The sequence below is a fragment of the Corvus hawaiiensis genome, chromosome 3 (assembly GCF_020740725.1).
Source record: "Corvus hawaiiensis isolate bCorHaw1 chromosome 3, bCorHaw1.pri.cur, whole genome shotgun sequence".
NCBI classification, from domain to species: Eukaryota; Metazoa; Chordata; class Aves; order Passeriformes; family Corvidae; genus Corvus; species Corvus hawaiiensis.
In genome coordinates, this window is record NC_063215.1 from 15,602,341 (window position 1) to 15,619,572 (window position 17,232).

Consider the following 17,232-nt stretch of genomic DNA (forward strand, 5'->3'; position numbering starts at 1 on the left):
AGCCCTCCCCTGCGCCGCCGGCTCCCTCCCCCGGCCCTGGGGCGCTCCGGGGTGGGATTCTCCCCCCGAAAGGCTCCCGGAGCGCCGAGCGCCCGCCCCGGCCGGCAGAGGCGGCGGCCCGGAGCGCTGCCCGCCGGGTCCGGCCATGGGCAGCGGCAGCAGCCGGCGGCGGGGGGCGGCGGGGCCCGCGGGCAGAGCGGGGCTGAGCCGGGGCCCGCCGGGCACCGCGCCGCCCGACAGCGAGGGGGCGGCGGCACCGCCCGGCCCCACAGCCCCGGCCGGCCCCACAGCCCCGGCCGGCCCCACAGCCCCGGCCGCCGGCGGCAGCGCCGAGCCCCGGGCCGGCGGCAGCAGCGCGGAGGCGGCGGGAGGCGGCGGCGGGGCCCCGCTCCAGCAGGCGGTAAGTGCCCGAACGGGACCCGCGACCCTCCCGGCGGCGGCCCCGGGACACCCCGGCCCGGTCCGGCCCGGCCCAACCCGGGTGTCCCCGCCGCCCCGGCAGCCCTGCCGCGGCCGTGGCTTCCTCCGCACATCAGCGGCGTTAAATTCTTTTGATCTTCGCTGCGAGACAGGCTCGATGCTCTCTTTGCGTTTTCTCTTTGCTGCTCTCTTTGCGCTTTCAGTCTCCGGTGCGAGGCGAACACGGTCCCGAGCGGGGCCGTCCCGTTCTCCCTTCTCCCGGTGCTACTGGAAGTTTTTTTTCCTGACTTGTGGAAATAGCTCGGCTTTATAAAGCTCGTCTCCTGCTTTTCCCTGGGTCAGGCTTGTAAACAGACGTTTAAAAATGTGAACATAAAGCTGCCCTTTAATGTTCACCAATCCACTGCAACTGCAGTCTGGCTCTTCCTAAAGGCACATTTCAGTCTCTTTCAGTTTAACAAATAATGGATTTGCCTCTGAGAGAGTTGAGCTTTATCTTCTGGGCTTTTTTTTTCCAATCCAAGAATAACAGCAGCATATATATCAACTGGTGATGAGGCCAAAAATCACCGACATCTTTCATTTTAGCTTGGCTTTGGAAGTTGTGTGTTGTTTGTTAGATAAACACTGCTCTCCACAGATACACAAGAGTTGTCAGAATAAAGTAATAAATTTAAAAATTGAAAGAAATATTTAGGACCCAGGAACATTCTGCCTTGCATGCCTCAGTTTTGCTCCTTAGAAGTGTGTCATTTCCATCACTGAACTGCACATCCATGGGTTAAGGACTACTTTAATACAAAATAAATTTTCCATTAGGAAACTTGGCAGGGTTCTGTATGAGAACCCTTTATTTAGACAGGTTTTAAAGAAAAACCTCAAAGGAAGTAAGGTTTGGAAATGGAAGAAAAAAAAAATAGAGATCTTGTATTGACATTTTTTTCCTTGCTCTTTAAACTCCAAACCCTCCTGCAGAATGAACAGAGCTCACTCCAGCACTGCTTTCTCCTCTGAGGGACTCTCATTTATGAGGAATCCTCCTGACTTCTACCATTTATCTTTACTTACAGAAATAGAGGCTGCTGGTATTCATTTTCCCTCTTTTTCCACTTGTGAATATCATGGCTAGATCTTTAAAAGTAGTAATTATATAAGCTGTGAGTTTTCCTATGCATAAAGCAATAATTCAGCTCTATTCTGAAGTGGTGTATTTCTGGGTAATAACATATCAGGAAAGCAGTGGATCTGCCTCTCATCTTTCTTTTCTAGTATCAGTAGAGACAGTCTGCTACAGCAGTAGATACCAATGAACTAATGACAAGGAGCAAACTATAGAGGCTGAAGAATTTGAGATGTGGCCCTTCGGGTAGCGTGGGGAGGTCACCATGCCCCACTCCCTGCTTCAGACTTCCCTCTCTGGCAGAAATTATGGTGACAAACCTGTAGCGTCACCTCAGCCACCCCAGGTTGTGGTGCAGACCCAGGGTGGGAATGCTGTCAAGCTTTGCAGCACAGAGATGTCCATGAGGGTCCTCAAAACTCAGCCTGGAGCAGGCATGTGGGCCTTGGTCATCCAGTGAGGTCAAATGGGTGCAGCCCACAGCTGTGCTACCAGTGAAGCAGCAGTGATGCTGAGCATCCTGTGTGTCTCCTCCTCCAGCTGCTGCTGCTGCTGCCTCTTGTTTGGGAGGAAATTCACAGTTCTGGTTGCACCCAGACAAAAACAGCAAAAAACTACAAGTATTTTTCAAAGATTTAAAAGACATACAAGAGAAGTCTCAGGTAGTTTCAGGGTAAACTTGAAGCTTTTCTTGGTAGCACTTTATTTACCTGAACCTGAGATGGCAGAGACAGCAGTCGTGGGCTTACTGTTCTGACTCCTTGAGGCCTAAAATGTCACTAGCCTGTGAAAAGGAGGGAGGAAACAGTTTGTAGCACCAGGTTTTGGTTGTTTACTGGGGCAATATAGTCTTTTAGGTTGTTGTGCAAAGTGCAGTCCCGCCCTTCCCAAGAGGCTGGTGGAGGAGGTTTCTGGAAAGGGATATCAGCTTCACTGCGTCGCTGGTTCCTCGCTAGAAGTTTTGAGGGCAATTCGTCTGAGTCTTGGCAGCTTCTCAAGTCATTGATCCTGTCTTGTGGAAGGAACTTGCTTGCTTTGCCCTGTTCAGCTGTGCAAATTGGAGGATAAGCAGAGAAACTTCAGAGAAGAAAGGATGAGTTAATTTAACAGAGTTAATGGGGGAAAGATGAGGCAGGAAGAGGAAAGGCAACAAGGAGGTATTACAGTAGGAAGGTCTGATGAGAAATAATCCCTGGAGGAGCAGATTTTGGCCAGTGGGAGTAGAAGAGATGTTTGACACAAGTCAGAAGACAGCAGAATTGCAAGCAGGACTCATCTTTCTGCTGTCACGGCTGGGTTTGTCCTGGGCTTGGTGTGCATCAGTGTTGTGTTTCACACCTGAACCCTGGCACAATTTGCCATCCAGCAGCAAGCTGGCAGTGCCGGTGGGCAGTCAGGCCAGGTGACAAGGGCTGGTGGAGGGGAATGCACCTGCATTTAAAGGCTTGAGCCACCTCTGTTACATTCAAACAGTCCTTGGGAGCAAGGGTGAAAGTGTATCACAGCAACAGGCTGGAACCAAATCCTGATGGGAAGCGTGGACATGGCTCAGAGCAGACCCAAACACCTCTTGTCAGCATCAAACATCTGTTTTCATCTTTGATCTCAATTCCAGATGGTTGTACATGCTTTTCCTTGTTTCTTTGCTCAAGACAGAAAAATGTAGTTCAGGTTTTGCGGGTGCTGCTGCAGCACAGAGCAGGGGAGGCAGCTCTTGGTGGAAGCCAGGGCAGAGGCTGTGGCCTCAGGCGTTTCCCCACTGGTTTCCTGAAATGGAGGAATAATGCAGACATGTTAGGGTCTTGGTTTTAACAGCTTTTTTTCCATGGCACCATCGCTCCTCCTGACTGGAGACGGGATGTGATTTCAATAAGCAATGTGATTTCGGCTGCAGCACAGGAGTAACAGGTAGAGGTTGTATTCACCAACTTCTAGTGGGACTATCATATACTTGTAGAACACCCAAGTCTTCAAAGCTTTGCCTGATTTTTTCAGCCGGATGTTTTTCCTGCAGAGTGATGTGGCACAGCGTCACCTCGTGGCTGGCTGGTCCCAGCTGCAAACACATTAGGGTCCTGAAGGGACATTAAATGTCACACCCCATTAGTTTCTTACAGGAACTCAGGTTTATTTTTCTACTCTTGTTAAAATGTGCTTCCCTCAAACAGAAATTTGATCTTTCTAATTCCACGTTGTTGGCAGTTTATTTCAGCATTTTCTTCCTGGTTGTGTTAATAGGCAGAAATGCCCTCGAGTGAAGACATTGTGCTACACTTTTATAGGGAGCCTGGGGCCTTCAGAAAATGTCATTTCCAGCTGAACATCTGGGACTCCTGGAAATTCCCAAAATCAGATTATTTCAGATTCTGCAGTTAATGTCCAGTTGTAGATCTGGCGGTTGCTGAGTTAGAGGTCTCCCTCTCTCCCGTTACATTCATTGTCTTGTTAAAAGCACCTGAAACTTCACCAGAGCCCAGAGGCGGTGAGCTGTGCTGTCCCCTCAGCCAGCATCACCCTCCCAGCCACAGCTGTGTTGCACCTGAACTTGGAAAACTGCTGACTAGGTATTTTCCACAACTCCTCTCCCTTCACTTGGCAGAGCAGGGGTTGCATTTGCCCTGGAAACTATTTGTGATCTAAAAAGTAAGCCCAGGGCATGCGCAGAATAGCTGGGAGCTGGTGTTTTAGTTGGCAGGAGAGGAGAAGCGTGGGAACTCCTTGCATCCCTGCCCACTTCCCGTCCACTGCCTGCTATTAATTCCTTGGCTGGCCAGAGGATGTTGCTGCAGACCAGAGCAAAGCTGGGAATGCTTTGCCTGGGAGTGAGTGCTTTGCCTGGGGTGCAGCTGGGGCCATGTGTCATGTTTGGTACCTACTGGCACCTTAGGTAAGCTACTTTTTTTTGCCAGCAATAACTGGCTGCGGGTTGGAGAGGCTGATTCTGGCAGTGCTGACCGGCTCAGCCCCCAGTCCTGTGCTGGTGTCACTGGAGGCTGCTGCCCTGCTGTGGTACCAGCTCAGCCCTCCGTGCTCTGCTGCAGACTGCACCTGCAGGGCTCTCCAGCTGATCCCCTCCCTCCCTGCCACAGCAGCAGGTTGGCGTTTCAGCTCAGACTGGTCCCCTGGTCCCATTCATGGGGTGTTTGTGAAGAGGGATTTGGGAGGAGCAGAGGCTGGGAAGGAGGCACTGGTTTACATTTTTCAGAAATGCTGCACTATTAAACCACATCCAGTGGCAGAGCACACTGCTCCATGTAGATATTTCACGTGGCTCAGTCACTCACCAGGCTGCCTTGGACGTGAGTTGCACCTGAGCTGCGCTCAGGGCCTGTATCTCTACTGCATCCAATGCTGTATCTGTACTGGTAAACTGTACCATAGCAGCTGCCTGGCACTGGACCAGGATGATCTGCCCCACTGAGCTGGCATGATTTTTGGTCAGGACCAGCTTGTAGTCTCCCAAATAATGTTTGGGCATGGCTCAGGGGCCAGCACAGGGACTGTCTCCAAGAGAGCTTGAATTTGGCCTCCCAGTTTTGGAGAGAATTTTAATAGTCGAGACTGTAGCTGGGTGTTTCAATGCCGCTTGGGAGCAGCTCTAGAGCATCCAGAGGTACACGGCTCCAGATCACCCTGTGGAAGGTCCCAGGGAAGGGTGTTCTCACCCAGCTTACTCACAGGTGCTGGAGCTGACAGAGAGAAGGTGGGTGAGGGCTGGCAGGGCCGTGAGGAAGTTGCACTGGACTGGGGGGAGTGGGAAGCCACACCCCAGGAGTTCTGGCTCATGCATGCAGCAGAGAGAAATAGCTCTTCCAGCTCTCCACTCTGCCTTGCTCCCAGGAGCTGCTGCCCTAAAGGATGGCTGAACTGTCTGTGCAATGACTGTCAAACCATTCCACCTCACATGTCATGGCATTAAATTAAATGTGGATACATGCTGGGTAAGCTTAATAGTCAAGCCTTTAAACTTGGAGGAGGGGGTGATGTGGGGCTTTGTGGCACAGCAGACCTCAGCACAAGATGCCTATGCTGAGAATAGGGTGGAAAACGAGGAGACACACCACAGTCTAGATGAGTAATAAAAAGATGACTGCAAGCTGCAGAAAGGAGAAGCTGACTTCATTTATCTCTTAACAGGGCACAGGCCAACCAGGCCAGCAATTACTTATTTAGCTGTAGGATAGGAACCCATAATATTAAAGTGTCCTGACATGCACATCATCCTAACCCATATAAAGGGCTAATACTAATTATCTGCTGAACTTGCAACATACACATTACAGCAATCCCGAGCCAGCTGGGTGGGGTCAGTTTTTATTGTGTCTCACAGCCCAGGGCAGCTGGTGCTCCGCACCCTGCCTGCTGCCTGGCGCACGGTGTCACCTGGGCACTCCCTAGCCGGGTGTCCTTTCCCTGCAGGAATTTGGAGCAGCTCTCAAAGCACGGAGACTCCGATGGCCAGGAAAAGGCAGAGGCTGGAGGTGCCTTTTGTTTTTACTTGCCGCCATTTACTTGCCACCATTGACTCATGCAGTGGATGAAATGTCAGTAGAGATCTACCTGTGCCAGTTCCAAAGTCTCTTGGGAAATAGGCATTGTTGCTGACAGATCCCTTGGAAAAGGTGGGAGCAGGTTTTGCACAGAGAAGCAGATTTTTGCTAACCAGGGCTGCTCTGTCCTGATGACTAATTAATTCTGTCTTCCACCCACACAACACGTACAGCTCGTAATATGGAGGAGTCAGCCACAAGGGAAGAGAAAACAGACAACCTACTGTACAATCCAAACCCCTCCCTAAAATGATCCCAACCCATCCTTTGCACAGAAGTGTTGGAAGCTGTGTTCTCATTGTGGGAAGAACATCATCAAAGCACTCCTCAAGAAGTGTATTTCCCTTGGTGCTGAGGATGAATAACGTTCTTCGCCTGGTGGAAGGAAACTCAGGCGGCAACAGTAGTCCAGTGGATGATGGATGAGGAGCTGCATTGTGGGATGCAATCCCAGGAGAAGTCAGCCGTCAGAGCTTAGCATGCTGTTTTCCTGGCGCTGCTTCTTGCTCTTGTTGCTTGTGGGAGGTTGCCAAGAAACAATCCTAAATAACCAGGAGAGAACTCTTACCTCACTGTCAGCTTTCTCACATCCCTTTGTCTCCGCTTGGACCCAGAGGCTGATTTTAGAGTAGTTCAGCCTCTTCCAGAGAAAACAAAGTGTTGCCAGAGAGCTGGGACTCTTCTGAAAGGATGTGGAATGCCTTTTGACAGGTATTACACTAAAACTCTGCGAAAGACTGGCAACATCTATTGTCATTTTAAGCAGGCAGCTGTGAAATGCTGTGGATGACAGATACCTTTCCCAGCTGCTGAAGTGGAAACTACTAAGGGCTCACCTGGAAGAGGTGCTGACCCAGTGCCATGAGAGGTGTCCTTGCTGCAACCCTCCTCACCTGCTGTAGCATGGGAGCCAAATATGACCGCAGCAGCACAAAGCCCTTGCAAGAGGCAGGGAAGAACTGAGCAGTTTGTTGCCAAGCACCTCTCTATCTGCCTAGCAGTGTCTGAGACCACGGTGTTTAAACCTCAACTCCTGTCCATCGCCATGAGAAGCAGCTGAAGAAGGACTGTAGTGAAAAAATCTCCTTGCAAATTAAAATCAAATGCTGTGGAATAACTGCAGACACCCAGGTGGACATTTCTACCCAGCAGATGGCACATACAAGCCTGACCAACACCAACAGATTTAAATTGGTGCAAAACTGTGTGTGAAGCCATCACTGCTGTACCAGCAGCGCCTGTAGTGGGGCATCGCCCCTCCATAGCTCCCACACTTGCCAGCACCAGTCCCGAGGTAGCACAGGTTTGAGCTGTTCCAAGAGCATATACATGATCTTGCTGAGGAATCGCTTGATCCCATCCAGCCCTGCAGAAACACAGCAGAGGAACAGGCAATGGCTCTACATTGCAAGCTTTTACACACCTCTCCCTGGTTCCTTTGCTTCCCTTTTTTCTTGTACAGAAAATACTTTCCTCTTTTCCACACTGATGGAACAGCTTTTAATTTCTGTTTTCTCGAGGGCCCTGTTTTGGTGCTACCTGTTCAACTTGTTAGTGTTGTTGTGAGATTCAGGAACGCTTGTATGAGGGAGGCCCACCAGCTTTATTCGCACCTCAGAAAAAATAATGACAAGCCAAGATGGGCCTAGTTTTATGTAAAGCCATGTCCCTGTCCCACTCCCTTTCCCTGTAAGAGTATAGTAAAAAGGTAGAAAAAGATGAGAGTCATATTCTTCTCAGTAGCACCTGGCTACAGAGGGTTCATTTCATTACTGACCCAGCTGGGGACAAAGGGTGCCGTCACTGCCCTCATCCTAAATACCGTTAGGTTTGACTTTGGTTGCTCCCCATGTATCCCATTGAAAGCCTGTGGATTCCAGCATAGGGAAGATGGATGTTTCACTCCAGATGGATAATTTTTCAGGGAAACATCTTTTGTCAGGTGCAAATTGGGTTGATGTTGCAGTAACTTCCTCCCTTAGCAGGTGTTTTCATACTGCTGCCTACAGCTAGTGGCACAGTGGGCATTCATGGAAAACTGGGAGGCTTAACAAGTCAGCATTCGGGGTTTCAGTTCTGTATCGTGCAGCCACCCAGCTGCCCTGAATGCTGAAACAGAGCTGGCAGAACAGGGCTAGTACAGGAGAGTCTCTTGTACCTGTATTGTCTCCACAGAGGTTGGTTGGGGGTTCAAACCAGGGCATGTAGCCCACTATAGACAGAGATAGGTTTCATTGAAAGAAATAATGGTTTGGGTTGAAAGGGAGCTTTGAAGATCAGCTAGTTCCAGGCCCCCATCATGGGCAAGGACATCTTCAGCTAGACCAGATTGCTCAAAGCTCCATCCAGCTTGGCCTTGCACACTGCCAGGAATGGGGCAGCCACATCTTTTCTGGGCAACCTGTTCCAGTGCCTCACGACCCTCACAGTAAGAATTTCTTCCCAAGTTCTAATCTAAACCTGCCCTCTTTCAGTTTAAAACCATTGCCCCTTGTCCTGTCAGTACAGGTTTTGTTAACAGCCTCTCTCCATCTGTCTTGTAGGCCTCCTTTATGTACTGAAAGGTTGCAGTAACGTTTCCCCAAAACCTTCTCTTCTCCAGGCTGACCAACCCCAACTATTTCAGCCTGTTCTCAAAGGAAAGGTGCTCCACGCCTCTGATCATTTTCATGGCCCCCCTCTGAACTCATTCCAACAGGTCCATGTCCTTCCTGTGCTGAGGACCCCAGAGCTGGGTGCAACACTGCAGGTGGGGTCTCACCAGAGCAGAGCAGAGGGGGAGAAGCCCCCTCCTTGACTTTAAAGTGTTGTAACTGTGTCTTGTTTTTTATCCTAGGCTTTGTCAACCAGAAGCCCACCAGGCCCAGAGAACACCATCGACCATCAGTGAGTATCCCCTGCTTTCACAGTATCTTCAGAGGGGAAAAGTAGGTGGAATAAGGGGACCTTCCCCTTCAGGGGAAGGCTATTTCTGCATTCCTAACACTATGCAAAAGAGATGGGAATGGTGTGAAATGGTTTATAGCCCTAAATATTCTGCCCTTTTACTTATTCGCAAATTTTTGAAAATGAGGCACTGCTTGAAAAGATCCAGGCTCCAGCTCAAGTGTAGTATGGAGGTTGTGAGCAATCAGAATTTGGGATGTCCACATGTCAGAGAGGCACCTTGGAGTAGCTGGTGCAAAGCTGTGGAGAACTGCTGCAACAAGGAGCTCAGGCCCTGATTCACCTGTGGCCTCTGCAGTATGTGGAAAAGGAGAATAACATCACTTTGCTCCCTAGGAATCATAAGAGAAAGCCCATGAGATGCTCCAGTGCTACACCAGTTAGAGATATGAGTGTCCCTCGGGGACAGGGGAATGGTGGGGACCTGCTGCTCTGGATGCCAAACAAAAGAAATCTGAAATTTTCCGTAAGCAAAAGCTGCCCAGCAAACTGAGCCTTCAAGTCTGCCTGCACCAAGAGCAATGGGGCAGTTTAACACGTTAAAAAAACCCAGGTGAAATGAACAGTCTTAAAAAACCATCTTAAAATTTATCACCTCCTTACACTAAAGAGTGATTCTCTTCAGGATTAAGCTCTGGCTGTCATCCAGTGCCTCTGCTCCTGCAGCACTCAAGAGCAGACTAATCTGCAGATCTTGGCCGTGGGCTGTGACCTACCAGCACCCAGCAGTGCTGGTAGATGTGTCAGCAGAGCCCAGGCACCCGCTGCTGTCCGCCCTCCCCTCCTGCTCTCCCTCCCGTCTGGCAGGGAGCTCACCTGGCAAGGCTGCTGGTTCCCAGAGCGCTCAGAAAACGCAGCTGCCCTTGGCTTTTCTGATGGCAAGGCTTGTACAGGTGCTCTCACAGGGACTTCAACTTCTCCTGTGCTTTTCAGTGTCGTCGGTGGGCTTTGGGCTACAATGGCAACTGAGTAGTCTCCTCCTGGGGTGCACAGCCAGCCCTGCCAGTCCCCTACGCAGCTCCCCAGCCCCAGGCACCCGCTGGCCCCTCACACCCTGGCAAGGCTTTCCTTCTCCCACCCTTTTTGACATGCAGAGGGAAGATTTGAGAGAGCAGAAAATGTTTTCTGATCTGGGATGACAGAGCAGGAGCTTACTTTCATTTAGATAACATTTACTTTATACCCACTGCAAAGCCCCATAGCACAGCTCACATGTGACGTGCCTGTACTGCCTGAGATAAGCAGAGTTGCAATTTCTGCTGGCTAGAACTCTGCAAATATTTTTTTGGAAATGGCCCAGCACCAAGCAAAATTTTGAAGACATCAAATCAAATAGTATCAAGCCATGGAAACAGAGGTCAGTGTGTGTGCGTAGCTGTCTCATCCTTCACATTTCTGAGGCTGGAATCATTCTAGATGAACACTCACTTTACAAACAGCAAAAGTCAGCCTTGTCTTGATAGAGTTGCTGACTGAAGAAGTTCCCATAAAGCCAATTAAAGGAGAAGTAAACGTTGAGGAAGGAGAAGAAAAGATAGAAGGAAAAAAGATAGAGACTTAATGCTGTCTGTCAAGAGAGCAGTCATGCGAGGCAGAGGTGGGTGTGCACCTCCTGTCCTGGAGCATGCTCATATGACACTACACAAGCATCTAAACCAGCCCCTGGTAAATAGTTTGGATGTGCATGGGAACACAGCTGGATGTGCTGCTGCTTGGGCTATGTTACCTCTCCTCCTCCCTCCCCCAGAATCTTTTGGGAACTGCTCTCTAGCATCTGGTAGTTCATGGGTGGATGACACAGCCCAGGCACACGGCAATGATTTTACAGTTGCTGCCAAGGCTCGTGTCGCTGGCACAGTTACCAGGGCGTTGTTTTGACCCATTTTTCAGCTGCTAGGTCTTGCAGAAGGCATTTTAGTGATTAACCCTGGACTTCCCCATCCTCAGCAAAATGATAAAAACCACTGGCCTAGATTCATCCCAACCTAGTTTTCAGCCACTTAACTCAGGTTTGCGCCTCAGAGCTTGTCACCCCAGTGACCCATGAGGGCCATTGTCATGGGAGCCCTCAGGCCGCTCCCCCCCAGGCACCTGCCCGACACGAGGGATATGGCACTGACAGCCCTCCCTACTGCTGGGATCTTGCTCAAAGGTGGTTTTGCTCACTTTTGGTCTAATTTTTCCCTTTGCATTTCCTTCTCCACATTGCATAGCTCATTGTCTTTACAGTTAACAAGAAAAGCTACCCATAATTCCTGCTTCCTGTAAGAAACTTTAAACACCCAGAGGCCTGTAGCTGAAATGGAACACATTTCTTGCTTTCCTCTTTCCTAAATTGCTTTGCTCTAGCCTTTTAAATCACTTTTATTGCAGCTTTCTAAACTCCCTCCAAGCTGTTAATAACACTTTAGCAATGAGGCATCCAGCAGCCTGCCCAGTAATCCTGATGGAGCTGCACTAGCCTTCTTTTTCCTTGCTGTCCTACCACACAGCAAATTCCCTCTTGTATGCTTTTCAGCTAACTCCTTCTCTCTCAGCTTTGCTGCTTCACAGGTTTCTCTCCTCCCTCAAACATCTGGAGTTTAAAAGTCTTTCCTCTCAAGGTACTGACCTGTTGTTTTCTAGACTGGAAGGTCTAACAGCCCTCAGCTGGATTCAGTGTGTTTGAAGCCAGGCTCTGCAGCCCTGGCATGTGGTGAGGAGAGCAGCAAGGTGCCTCCTCTGCTGCTGGAGCAGCTGGAGGAGCGTGGGAGCAGGCTTGTGGTCCACCAGCTTTTGTCCTGTGCACATCCTGAGCTTGGGATTTCCCTGCCACAGCCTCTCACTAAATTCTAGGATCAGCAGAAATAGCTGCACCAATGTGCCTTTGAGATGGAGGCTTAGGTTGGGATGGCCTCAGGAGGTCTCCAGTCCAATCTCCTAGCTCTAGCTCCAAGCTGGATCAGTTGTGAAGTCAAAGCAGAATGCTCCCGGCTTTGTCCCATCAGGTCTTGAAAGTCTCCAAGGGTAGAGTCTGTGCGACCACACACAACCTGTTCCTCTGCTTGCTGTCCTCAGGGTGCAGAAGTTTCTCCTTTTATCCAGATTAAAGCTCTCATTTTTTATTTTATTTCCATTTTCCCATATTAAATGGTACAGAACTTTGCCACAAATACAGCAATAGTATGAACAGCAGCTTGCTTTTCCTTTGCTCTTGAAAGAAACACAGCCCTCTCTTTTCCTCTCATTTCTGGGGTGTGCATGGTAAGTGGAGCCTGCTTTTGTTTTTTCAAAAGCACGTCTGTGCCTCAGAGAGTTTTACCTGGAGATTTTCTCCATGCAAACCAAAGCATCAAGAATAATTAACAGTGGGAAATTATGTAAGTGCTAAGGGAAACAATGGCTCTTCTGTGGGCCTGCAAGCAAGCTGCCAGGAGCTCTGCCTCTTATTCACCACGTAACATAAAATTAGTTTGAGGATTGTCACAATGCAGAGTTTAAATCAGTAAATCGTGTGTTTTAACTCAGATTTCTGCACTTCTTTTCCCATTATTGCTTTGCAAATACTGCTGTATGGTTCGAGCTCTTGGGCTTGTAGCTTTCTTTTCAGGTCTTATTTATTGCAGTGGGAATCAGATACCCTGCAGCCCTTGAGCAGGAAAATGAATAAAAGGAGTAAGAGAAGAGTCCAGTTGCTAAACCCTAGTTGCTGCTAGTAGAACTTGCCATCAAGGGCACGGTGCAGTGTAAGTAAGTGTAGAACACCCACACGACCAAGTGTCACCAGCTGTCCATCGAGTGACTCCAGGAAAAACACCAGACTATTTCTGACACATGGAGGGCACAGCATAAACACAGCTTGGTCAGAGCAGCTGCACTGGGCAGGAGCCTCTGTGGCCAGGGCAGGGCAGAGCAGAGCAGAGGGAGGGTGGCACTGCACTGTGGCCACTCACTCTGCTGCCTGTGGGAGGAATACTGAGGATGCTCCCAGGCCCAAGGAGAGCAGAATGAAGGCACCTCCTCTATAGGACAAAGTGTCCTTAGAAAAGCACTTCAGGGTTCTTTCCTTCACTTCTGGTTCTACATTTACATACCTGCTTTGGGGCAGTTTCTGGGGTTTCATATAGTAAACAGGTCCTCAGTTTTTTCATTAAAGGATGGTAATGGATGAATTTTATTCATCCCAGCTGCAAGACCAATGGTTGGGATTGATCTCATCTTTAGAGGAATGGTAATTCAATAGATAATACATGGTGAGTCTGGGGCAGATATGGAGTCATGCTAGTGCATGTGAAAATCTCTCTTCTTTGGCAATGAACTAACTGACACACAAAAGCATTTATTTCTTGTTTACTCATTCTTCACTAGTGGATGATCACAAAGCCTTGGTTGACATGGCATGGCAGAGCACTTTGCAGTCTGGATTTACCAGCTCAATTCTCCACTTATCTCTGCACCTCACCATGACCTCCATTCCAAGGAGCCATGCCTTCCAAGCCTGACAGCCCAGCTTGCTCGCCTCCCAGATCTCTACAAGGCCAAGGAAGAGCACCCACTTGTCAGCTGGTGGCTCCTCTATTGAGTCCTGGAGGGCAAAATCAAGTAGATTTAATTGGTAGCATGAGGTGCAGCGGTCAAAGCCTGCAGAAGACTTTTCAGTATGCACTGTATACTCCCTCATGCAGGTAGGGACAGATTTCTCTTGTACCCAACATAAACCACCTCTGATAACACCAGTAAACCCCATACCAGTTCCCTTTGAGTCATACATCAGTTCCCACTCATGGGAGGGCTGTGCTGATGTGGAAGCAAATAAAAGCCGTAAGAGCAGTTTGAGGGAGCTGCATTCATTGAAACTCAGATCTCTTACAAATACAAACAAAATAATCTCTTTATCCATAAAACTGTAAAAGTAGCATAAAGATTACACAGTCCTTTAGCTGGGCCTAGAACCTTAACTCATGCAAAGGTTCTGGGAGCTTGATCTGGGGCATTGCAAGGGTTGTATTGTAATGAGCTCACAGACTAAACTGGTGCCAAGTGATAGCAGAAGTCGGCAGGCAGTGTGCCAGTGGGGTATGGGAACTAGACATGACAAGAGTATCTGTGTCTCAGCAAGCCACATGCAGCTCGATCTTTCCATTCACAAAAAAAATTAAGTAAGGGTCTTCTTGTGTCTTCAGAGCCTGATTCTCTCTCATAACACCAATAATTCATTCCCTTCCATGACAGGTGCCCAGAAAGCAACAAGAAGCCATTGGGACAGTCCACGATATTATATGATTACTCAGAGGAGGAGCTCATGGCAAGCATCGAGCGGGAGTACTGCCGCTGAATCCAGTTGCACAGCAGGAGAATGTCAGGCATGATCCTGGGAGCTCAGCTGGAGCAGAACTGCTACTGACAGAACAACAGTGAGACAGCAGGGGAGAGGTGGGTGGTGGAGGGTGGTGGCACATGAGAGGCAGCGTGGCTGCTTGGGGAGCACGGAGGAGAAAGTTCACCTCATCAGCTCTGGGTGAGAGCACAGAGATCCTCACCAACTGCTGATTGCTGGTCGGTGCCACTGGAAGAGGGACCGGTTCATCTTAAGAGTCAATATTTAGGAGCTCTTTTCTAAATGCTGTTTATAAATGAACATGTACTAGAATTGAAGTGTCACTCTAGAGGTGTTGAAATGTGGTGCTTTGAAGGAAGATCTTGCTTTGACTTAGTAAGAAAAATGCATCAATATCATTTGAGCCAGAACCTACTTACGGGGATGTTGAATGAAATTCATGTTCCTGCCACTTAAAATGTGCCAAATGTACTCCTTGCATTGTGCAAGCCTCAGGTCCAGGTCTGAACTTGGTACTGTCTCTTTCAATCTGGTTCCCAGTAGGGGAGGTAAGAGGAGAAGGGGACTGAACCCACCATCCAGTACACAGGTAGTGTAATCCCAGAGTTCAAATCCCACCACACAGGCAAATCAGGCTCCTGAGAGCATCAGGGAACACAGAATTTGTATGATCCCTTTGGGGCAGGATCCTAGCATAGGTGTCCTACCTGGGGCTCCTTGGTGTGGATTCTCCAGTGAAAGCAGGAGGCACATCCCCATTTCAATCACCCACCTGGAGAGGGACTTGCATGCTCTTGTAGAGCAGCTGTTTGTGATCAGTTTTCAGAATTACCAGTCCTGGCCTTCCCCTACACTTTTATCCTAGAAGAAAAATCACTACATTTTACCATTAGCTGACCACAAAGTAAAGTGGAAAGTTATCTCTCCTAAGGAAATAGTACTTTTTCAGTGCTCACAGACAGGGAAGCCTGGTATATTTGGTTTCTGCTTTTATTTTACTTGCATCTTAACATATTATAAGCATCTGCTTATTATCAGAAGTAGAAAAATACTTTATTTCTATCTTCAGCTGAAGCATAAAAGGCATCAGATGAAATCTTCACTATGTGTAAATGCAAGAAGAAACTGCAGGACACCTCTTAAGATGCTGTATTTTAAGTACTTTTTGATTCCTGGGACCTGTGAAACAGAAATAAATGCATCTTATTCTATGTAGCCCTCCGTGAAAGCATCAAATATTCTGAAAAAGGCTCTCTGGCTTACCTGGGAAATCATCCTCTGGTACCTGCAGAGACTAAGCAGGATGCATCCCTGGAGGATGGCAGGTGGGATGCCTTGAGGGGGCACTAGATCACACCCCAGGCACACAGACTCACACCCCAGTTGTCTTCCCTGCAGCAGCCTTCAGCCAGGCTGGACATTGTGCTCTGCCTGGGAGCCCAGGGGTGGGCAGTGGGAAGGGAACCAACCTCCCACAAAGCTGTGCATTCCTGGAGGCAGGAGCTCCCAGCACACCAGCTGGGGCACATCAGCAGGACCAGGGATAATGGTTTTAAACTGAAAGAGGGTAGATTTGGGTTGAGCATAAGGAAGAAATTGTTCACTTTAGGGGTGTTGAGGCACTGGAACAGGTTGTGAAGGCCCTGTTCGTGGAAGTGTCCAAGGCCAGGTTGGATGGGGCTCTGAGCAACTTGGTCTAGTGGAAGGTGTCCCTGCCCATGGCAGGGGGTGGGACTAGATGATCCTAAAGGTCCCTTCCATCCCAGGCCATTCTATGATTCTGTGATACCTTGGTGGCCCAGAAATAGCTGGAGTAGAGAGCAGATGTCCTTGAATTGCTAGAAGTTGGGTGGGCCCTCTGGAGCAATGGCTCTCTAACCCTCCTCGGAAATAATCCAGTTTTGAACAATAGCACTTCATTCACAGGAACAGTCATTTTTAGACCTATTAATGTCACTGAGCTGTGGCAGGAACACAGTTTCTCTACAATGTGTCAAGAGTCCACTCAGCAGATGTCCCAGAGCTTGTGTTAGTTTTCAGCAGCTCTCAAAGACCTACTGGGATGAACAGACTCTGCCTGTGGAGAGCAGAAGAAACACAGTGACCCCAGCACCATAGGGGACCATGGTACTCACTGTAGTGGTTTAGATTTTCTTTCAATTTGGATTTCATTCTTTCAACTAAGACCTTCCGTCAAGGTCCCCAGAGTCTCTGGCACATGTGGGGAGATATTTCGAGGAGCTCAGTCACAGCTGCCCCTTCGTGAGGGCAGGCCCAGTGGATTGCTGCTGTTTTGGGTGGTCTCCAATGACACAGCAAACCAGAGGAAAGCCACGCTGCTGTCAGACCAGGCTGTGACAGGAGCAGGCAGGGACCAGAGCTCTGCCTGCCCCCAGGGATGTGCCCTACCTGCCCTCACAGAGCTTCTGTCTGTGAGGCTGCACTTGGTGACTGGCCCAGCTAACAGCTCTACAACCCATGTCAGGCTCTCCTACAGGAAAGCCTAAGTATTAACAATTACAGAAATTGGCTAATTAAAAAGAACACCTAAACCGAACATACTGTTAAGCTGCGAAAAAATCTCTCTCAACTGAACACAGCAAAGCTGCTTTATGAGTTTCTAAAATAACCAAGATACAAGCACATTTCTGTACCTGGAACAAAGGCACAGTGGGTTTCACAGATAACATTTTCATCATCACCAACAGAAAAAGAGGAGCTGCTGGAACACAGGAAGGTCCAGAAAGGAGTGATGCAGCTGGGACAGTCACTGCACCAGGGAAAAGGTGCAAGAAGTAAGTTTGGGGATGCAAGGAGGGACCTCAAACTGTGGCATGGTCTTGCAGGCTTTCCCCTGTGCCATGAAATGATGAGTGCTC

General features: G+C 49.1%; 1 long non-coding RNA gene across 1 annotated transcript; it reads left to right on the top strand.

Moving 5' to 3' along the window:
• The first annotated feature begins 368 nt into the window (after positions 1-368).
• On the top strand, positions 369-15,568 carry LOC125322765. Its single transcript, XR_007202214.1, has 3 exons — positions 369-400; positions 8,927-8,976; positions 14,248-15,568. It is a non-coding gene; the product is annotated as an uncharacterized LOC125322765 (long non-coding RNA).
• The last annotated feature ends 1,664 nt before the right edge of the window (positions 15,569-17,232 follow it).